This window comes from Podarcis raffonei, chromosome 17 (assembly GCF_027172205.1).
Source record: "Podarcis raffonei isolate rPodRaf1 chromosome 17, rPodRaf1.pri, whole genome shotgun sequence".
Taxonomy (NCBI): Eukaryota; Metazoa; Chordata; class Lepidosauria; order Squamata; family Lacertidae; genus Podarcis; species Podarcis raffonei.
The window spans coordinates 32,467,534-32,476,811 of NC_070618.1; positions in this window are offsets into that span (position 1 = coordinate 32,467,534).

A 9,278-nucleotide genomic window follows, 5' to 3' on the forward strand; every position below is an offset into this window, starting at 1 on the left:
TTCTTAACCTGAAGCACCAGTTTAGCTAATGGGGCCTCTTGCTGCTGCCATGCTGCCGGAGCACGATTTCTGTTCTCATCCTGAAACAAAGTTCTTAACCCGAGGTACTATTTCTGGGTTAGCGGAGTCTGTAACCTGAAGTGTCTGTAACCCAAGGTACCACTGTTAGGTTACATATGCTTCAGGTTACAGATGCTTCAGGTTACAGACTCCGCTAACCCAGAAATGGTGCATTGGGTTAAGAACTTTGCTTCAGGATGAGAACAGAAATCGTGCAGTGGTGGCGCAGCAGCAGTGGGAGGCCCCATTAGCTAAAGTGGTGCTTCAGGTTAAGAACAGTTTCAGGTTAAGAAAGGACCTCTGGAACGAATGAAGTACTTAACAGAGGTACCACTGTACTCAGATCAGCACTGCAACCTGTCTAACTTTTTCACCCACGCTCTGCTCTTGCACACAGGCCAGTCTGCTGCCACTCGCAGAAGTGCTAAGGTACAGAACAGTTACCCAGGCAGCACTGTGAACCAGCTGGGACTTCTTGCTTCTAGGGCAGCCCTGTGGGTTCCCTTCCCTTGCATGGGAGATCTCTAAGCAATGACCTCACTCCTCATCCATCTCTACCCATGAACCATGGATGCCACATCTTTTGGAGCACTAAACATCAGCCACAGCCCTGCCAAGTGGGATGCTGCAGTAGCAACCCAGTAGCAGTTTTGTTCTCTGGTCTAGGAATCAAGACACACACACACACACACACACACACTGTGTTTACCAAGCTCGTGGGGCAGTGACGTCAACCCAGCCACTAGGGTTCTATAAATGGAAATGCTCATTCTTAGTTAAGATACAGCACTCGGCGGGGGAGAAAGGAGGGAGCTCTGATTCAGCCTCCACGCATGCTAGCCTCACATCATCAGGAAAAATTAAACTCCCAGAGACTCCCTCAGGAATTGGTAAGGCTGCATTTGCCAAGTGACACAATGAGCTTTGAAGGCTACTGGCGTTAACTATGTGGATGCCGCATTGTGGAACAATGCAAACTTGCCTAGACATCAGGACGGACCAATGGCACATTTACCACACTACAGTCTACTGACAGTGCCTCGCCAAAATCTCCGGCAAAGATTTTGTTGTTGATGTTGTTATCCTTTCTGAACCAGAGGTTGCCACAGATATATAAAATATGCGCTCTGGTTCCTGAGATATTGACACATTTTGAACTTTTTGCCGAAGCAGGGCTCAGGGCAGCTAACAACAATAAAATAAAACAATAAAAAAGTTGGTTGTGCTTCGATTAATTACCTATACATCATGTAAAACCTGATTAATGAATGAAAACAGATTATTCATAAGAAAACCACCAAGAGATAGGGGGGAAGTCAACTCATTCACAAAACAGAGAAGGAAGAAAAGAAAGACTAAATGCAGTCATTTTTCTGAGATCCACCTGTGAAAAGAACTTGGTAATGGGCAAAGGATACATAAAGTGATCCCCTTCACCAAACCTCCTCCCCCCCTTTTCTTCTTCTTCTTCTTCTTCTTCTTCTTCTTCTTCTTCTTCTTCTTCTTCTTCTTCTTCTTCTTGTTTTTTTTTAAGCTGACGTAGCCTCTGTGCATGTGCAGAGCTCACATTTCAGCAGACATTGTATACCATTAAAAGTGTTGCACATTAACTCAGCAGTGTGTTTAGATGAATATAGATTAAGTCAAGTCTTCCTTGCAGCAGAATAGCAATGAATGGTCTACAAGGAGCTATAGTATTTTACTTTTAGCCCTCTATGCCTCCCTGACGAACGCTATATATTCCTATGGCAAATACCATCTCCTCATCCTACAACCTCTATAGGTTTCTTATATAAACATATTATGCAAAAACCTTCCTAAGCATAAATATAATTATATTATCCTATGTACAAAGCCACATAGGCCACCTGAAATTAAGCTCAGCAAAGGGCTTGCTTGAAGGATTGTTGGACACAATCCGGCCACAGTTAAGTCATAAGGGCATGTCTTGTACCTCATCAAGCTCTTGGTCTGATGGATTAATGCCTTTTTGGCCAGGTAGCAGTTCTTTCAGCCTGGCTACTTCAACTTCTTTAACTGGAGATGACTAGGACAGAATCTTGGGTCTTACAGGAAGCCGTGTGCTCTTATCAATTTCATTGTGTGAGAATTACACAAATGTCACCCTGCTGTGACTTTTTCTCCTCAGTTTCCACATGGTGAAGTGATCTTATGAATGCCTTACTATGGGGTGAGCTCACACAGCCTGAAAATTATTGCCTTGTGGTGAATTTTCCTTCTTAAAAATGGCCATGTGACTTGGATCACGCCTGACTTTCCCAAAAAACATTATTGTTTACCTTGCTTGTCTGTTTTTAATCATATTTTATTTGATTACTATAGTACAGAACCATATGAATATAGAATTTGAAAATGGAAACAATCCAACAAAATTACCCCGCCACCCTCTCTGAGAGATAAAGTGTGCATCCAAACCTGAAGTCGATTCAAGTTCACGTCACATATCTCTGCAAAAGATAACATAAAAATAGTCAAAACAGCGCAAAATGCTTATATGAAGTATGAAGTCCTTTATAATAATTATTCACAGTATATATAATAAAACAGTGCCATTCTATCATAAAGAAGTCCTTTCATTTTCTACCTTGTGCCATTCTAAGTTTATTGGTGAGTTTATCAAAACATGCCAATTTCCAGACTTAACTGTGACGAGTTAGCATACTAAGGGTTTACTTAGTACTTATCATTTTGTTTCATTTGGCCCTCTTATACTAGCTTTCTTCTTTTTTTACTTTAAGATCCCCAGAGAACCAGAAGCTGCCCTTAAATTCAGACACGTTGCACTTTTGTTTCTCCAACTTTTCACTATAGAATATATAGGCAAAGACTTTGAATAAATGAGGAGCAAATTCCCTGTGCATAGATTGCAATCCTTTGCAGAACACACTGGAACTTCCTTTTGAATAAACATGTACTACACAGCATTGCATGGCGAATGTAATAAAGGAGGCCATTTGGCATGCAAATGGAACACAAAATGTGTTGCGTGGCGAGTTCCCGCCCCCCACCAGGAAGAAATAAAGACACTGGACACCAAGTATTAAGGTTAATGGGCGAATTAGGCCACAACTTTATTGATTTCAGGAATGAGAGGTATTGGCTTAGGCATTGGTCCTATTGACTAGTCGGCTCCAGCCCGATTGCATGAAGACCGGTATGGGTTAACACCATAAGGGGGAGTCCTGCTGAGGCACGTCAACTAGGAGCTCCCCCAGGTCACCGCTTGGGGGCGTGCCTTAGGCCCACACCTCCATAGGCTTCGGACAGGGCCACGCCCCCTCCTTTAACGGACTACCCTTAGCTTTTGGGGAGAGGTGATGGTGTTAAATAGGGCAGGCCACGCCCCCCAGCCACCCGATTGGCTGGCTGGGTTGACGACGCGGCCGGGATTCCCTCAGTCTCGCGGGGGGCTGAACCCAGCCCCCGCGCACGTGGGGTGGGCGTGAAGCCCGCAACCCCACCTCCTCTGCAGGCTCGGAAATGGCTTTCTCCAACAGGCATGCAAGTTTGTGGTTCACTAGCTCCATTCACTGGACATTTTGGATAAAGCTGTAGCCTTACCCTGCAGATGACAGTGTGCAGTCAGATCTGTCATCATCTCTATCTTCGTTCTGTAAGGAGTGAAAACACATAGATACATGTACGGTGGTACCTCAGGTTACATACGCTTCAGGTTACAGACTCCGCTAACCCAGAATTAGTACCTCGGGTTAAGAACTTTGCTTCAGGATGAGGACAGAAATCGTGCGGTGGCGGCGCGGCAGCAGTGGGAGGCCCCGTTAGCTAAAGTAGTACCTCAGGTTAAGAACAGTTTCAGGTTAAGAACGGACCTCCAGAATGAATTAAGTTCTTAACCCGAGGTGGCACTGTATTGACTTTGCACTGGTCTGGATATCGTTGCATCCCATAGTAGCCATTTACTCAATGCTTGTTGATCCTCACACTCTGGCCTTGAATATAATGTGTCCATTTGTTTTCACAGAGTGCATCCTTAAAAGAAGCTCAGCATGTGTAAGTGTCTAGGTAGAAAGTCATCTAAATATGATGCAAGTATGTGACACAATTTCTGTAGCAACAATACCCATGGCACCTTTGTTACCAAGAAATTGTTCTGTACCTCCTTAACCCACCCACCTTAAATTTAATAAACATGCCTTTCATTGACTGCAATAAAAATAATAGAATCACAGAGTTGGAAGGGACCCCAATTGTCATCTAGTCCAGCCCCCTACAATGCAGGAGTCTCAAGTGAAACATCAATAATCAATGGCCCTTCAACCTGTGCTTAAAAACCTCCAAGGAAGGAGAGTCTACCACCTTCCAAGGGAGTCCATTCCACTGTCAAATGGAAACTTTCTTACTTTCATAAAGTTCATATTGATGTTTAGTCGAAATCTCCTTTCTTGTACCTTGATTGATTGCTCTTCAGGTCCTTGATTGATTGCTCTTCAGGTTTTCCCCATCCCCCATTTCCAGCAGGAGAAAAGTGACCTTGCCAGACTGGGCCTTTCTGCTCTGTTGAATTCTAAACACTACCGTATTTTTTGCTACATATGACACATTTTTTTCCTCCTAAAAAGTAAGGGGAAGTGTCTGTGCGTCTTATGGAGCAAATGCGTGGTCCCTGGAGCCAAATTGCCCAGGGGCAAAAAGCAGATTGTGCCTTTTCTTTTTAGAAAGAGGGAAGGGGGTGTTGAAACAAAGCCGCTAAGTAGCTGGTTGGCAAGTGATTGGGAGGGAGATAAGGGACACTATCAATAAAGGAGGCTTCCTGGGAGGGGGGAGGTAAAAGCCTATGGATCCTCAGGATTTTTGCATTGGGTCACCCCAAATTCACCATCTGATCACATAGCATGTCCATGGCTATAGCCTGCACCAAAAAATCACGCATCCACTGTTTTGTGGGGCTGCAATGGCACAAAAACGTGGTTACAAAGCACGGATCCACATGGATCCTCAGGATTTTTGTATTGGGCTACCCCAAACTCACCATCAAATCACATGTCTGTGGCCACAACATGAACCACAAAAATCATACATCCACTGTTTCGTACAGAATATTTTTTTTTTCTTGTTTTCCTCCTCTAAAAACTAGGTGCGTTTTATGGTCAGGTGCATCTTATGGAGCAAATAATACGGTACCTACTTTTTATGTTATGCAGGCAACTCCCCGTTTGTGCAGGGGTTGCATTCCGGGTCTTTGTGTGGGTAAGCCTGTTCTTCCCCCTTCCGGGGCTGGAAGTGGCATGCACGTCGGTGGCAGCGCCCACAACCTCCTGAGGGAATCCATTCCACGGTCAAACAGCTCTTACTGGAGGCCGAGGGTTAGGTGGTAGCAGCGGTTCACTTGAGGAGAGATGACAAGCAGTGTGCCCAAGGCTACCTGGTAGACCTTTTGGGGTTCAGAAGAGAGAGGGGTCTTTTCTCAACTATCAGGAGGCTTCTTTAAGGGCTCATTGCTGAAGATTGTGGAAAAGGTCCCCTGTAAAGGTAAAGGTAAAGGGACCCCTGACCATTAGGTCCAGTCGTGACCGACTCTGGGGTTGTGGCACTCATCTCGCTTTATTGGCCGAGGGAGCTGGCATTTGTCCGCAGACAGCTTCCGGGTCATGTGGCCAGCATGACTAAGCCACTTCTGGTGAACCAGAGCAGCACACGGAAATGCCGTTCACCTTCCCGCCAGAGCGGTACCTATTTATCTACTTGAACTTTGACGTGCTTTCGAACTGCTAGGTTGGCAGGAGCAGGGACTGAGCAACGGGAGCTCACCCCGTCGCGGGGATTCGAACCGCCAATCTTCTGATTGGCAAGCCCAAGAGGCTCAGTGGTTTAACCCACAGCGCCACCCGTGTCCCAAGGTCCCCTGTGCCTCAGCACAAATACCAACAGAGCCTCTCATATCTCTAGTTCATGGTTAGGTAAACAGATAGCCTGAAAAATATTAGCAGGGGTGGCACTTGAAGTGTGTGTGTGTGTGTGTGTGTGTGTCCACTGCCACTCACAGCACCTGCCAACTCTTACCTGAGGAGGAATAGCAAAGGGGGGGGGGGGCTTCGGATAGGATGCCCCAACCCTGCTTAGACTGGGAGCCCCAAGGATCCTGAAAGGTCCCGTTTCTCTGCTCCTTTCCCATATAAAGTCTGAAAATGTTCACCGCTTGGCTTAAGGCAAACATGTTTATAAAAGCACTGTGGAACCTGGCACCCGCACAGCCTCTCGCACTCCCCTCTCCCTCATTCCGGCCTGCACTGCCTCACTGGCCCACTGTTCCTCGCTTCTGATTGTTACCAGATTTATGGACAGCCGAGGGAAAGGGAGAGGGGGGGAAACAAAAAGCAAAGCAGGAGAGGAAGGAGGCTGGACTTATAAGGCAAGTTAAAGAGCAGGAATCAATCTGCAACAGCCAGAAGTTTGGCTCATTAGTTATAGCAGCGCGGAGATAAATGGAAGCCGCCAGCCTCCCTCTGCTGTGTGCCAGTAACTTTCAGACTTGCATAGTTTAAAAAAACCTTCAGTAGGACTGATAAGGGGTGTGGGAGCTAGCAGTTAGAGCAAGGGGCAGGGAGCCAATGCTCTGTTTCATTGCCTGCTCTGGGCGTGGAGTTGCGGCAGGATTCCTGCACTCAGTTCTTTGCTCTATAAAAGTTGCGAGGGAGGGGACTTTGAACCAGAGGTCTTGGATTTTACTAGCCCAGCTGTGTTAGGGTAGCGGTGATGACTATCCACACGCAGGCACATGGGTAGACAATACAAGACCGGTGTCCTTGAGAGCCTTTAAAGCAGGGGGAAAAACAGCTTGTGAGAAAAACCGTCTCCATCCATGGATAAGGGACACGGGTGGTGCTGTGGGTTAAATCACAGAGCCTAGGGCTTGCCGATCAGAAGGTCAGCGGTTCAAATCCCTGCGACGGGGTGAGCTCCCGTTGCTCGGTCCCTGCTCCTGCCAACCTAGCAGTTCGAAAGTACGTCAAAGTGCAAGTAGATAAAGAGGTACCGCTCTGGCGGGAAGGTAAACGGCGTTTCCGTGCGCTGCTCTGGTTCGCCAGAAGCAGCTTAGTCATGCTGGCCACATGACCCGGAAGCTGTACACCGGCTCCCTCGGCCAATAAAGCGAGATGAGCGCCGCAACCCCAGAGTCGGTCACGACTGGACCTAATGGTCAGGGGTCCCTTTACCTTTACCCATGGCTGCTCCAACATTGCAGCTTTCCGAAAGCTATACAAGCAGCGACTGGCACGGTTGCACAAGCAACTCAAGTGGTTCATTGGGGCAGGAATGCATTTAGGGGTGCCAAATAATAATAAGAAGAAGCAGGCAATCCAAGGGGTTCACCCCACAATGTCTTGCAATACAGGATTGGTGCTGGGGCTCAATATCCATCGTCACATTGCTCTGGGATGACCCAACATTCTCTGCAACATTGACACACAGCTGGAAGCGGCAGGTGCTGTTTGAACATCACCTCCTACCTGGAGCCCTTGTGGTTCCAGCATGCTGTACCTAGCATGCTGTTCCCATTTGGCGGGGGGCAGGAATCACCCTGGCTGCCATACCTGTTTTCCTGGACATTTTGCCAATTCATATGGCAGCCCTAGCTGTACCCAGTTGAGGCCAGTCTGTGTATGCATGTCTGGTTTGTAGACATTCCAGGTACTTTTAGGAGAATAAGTGTTTGTTGATTTAATATTATAATAATTTCAATAATAATAATTTTTTATTTATACCCCGCCCATCCGGCTGAGATTCCCCAGCCACTCTGGGTGGCTCCCAATCGAGTGTTAAAAACAATACAGCATTAAATATTAAAAACTTCCCTAAGCAGGGCTGCCTTCAGATGTCTTTTAAAAATAGGATAGCTGCTTATTTCCTTGACATCTGATGGGAGGGTGTTCCACAGGGCAGGCGCCACTTCCGAGAAGGCCCTCTGTCTGGTTCCCTGTAACCTCACTTCTCGCAATGAGAGAACCGCCAGAAGGCCCTCGGCGCTGGATCTCAGTTTCCGGGCTGAACAATGGGGGTGGTATACAGGATAGATATTTATTGTTCTGGTAAGATGGACACAGTTTCTCCTTTCTGCTGTAGCAGAACCTGTCCATCCAAAGGTGAATTTCATATCAGGATGACAAATGTCTGGACCAAGCAGCCTCACTTTCTTGCCACACCTGCAAACCAGCAAACCAGCTTCTTCAGAACTTGAGAAGCCCTGGAATTCCCCGCCAAGAGCTTCTAAACCATGGGTAGGCCAACGAAGGCTCGGGGGCCGGATCCGGCCCAATCGCCTTCTCAATCCGGCCCACAGTCGGTCCGGGAATCAGCATGTTTTTACATGAGTAGAATGTGTGCTTTTATTTAAAATGCACCTCTGGGTTATTTGTGGGGCATAGGAATTCATTTATTTTATTTTTTTCAAAATATAGCCCGGCCCCCCACAAGGTCTGAGGGACAGTGGACCAGCCCCCTGCTGAAAAAGTTTGCTGACCCCTGTTCTAAACCTATCAAGTAACTGGGAAGTGGAGAATGTTGGTTCTCTCCTCTTGCTTTGAGCTCCTTACTACCGTAATTCATTGATGCAATTTGTGTTGGTTCTCATCTCCCACTAGCTGCACCTGGCAACTCAGTGTGCGTGTCCTCATTAGCATCTCCCTGGCCACCTATTATGACTGATAAACTTCTTCTAGCAAATGCCATCTTCTACTAGCTCTAGAAACAGCAGCTGATCATCAGTGCTCATTACAATGCACAGAGCAACATATATGTACTTATACATAGAATAGATACAGTGGTACCTTGGGTTACATACGCTTCAGGTTACAGACTCCGCTAACCCAGAAATAGTGCTTCAGGTTAAGAACTTTGCTTCAGGATGAGAACAGGAATCGTGCTCCGGCCGTGCGGCAGCAGCAGGAGGCCCCATAAGCTAAAGTGGTGCTTCAGGTTAAGAACAGTTTCAGGTTAAGAACGGACCTCCGGAATGAATTAAGTACTTAACCCAAGGTACCATTGTATAGATATACAGTTGTACCTCCATTTATGTAACCCTCTGGTTACGTAAATCCGGGGTGCATGAGCGGCAAACCCGGAGGTATTTTACCAGGTTTCACCGTGCGCGCATGGGCAGAAGCAGTCTGCGCATGCGCAGAAGCGGTGCTTAGGTTGCGGAAACCTCGGGATCCATCTGCGCCTCCAGAACGGAACCC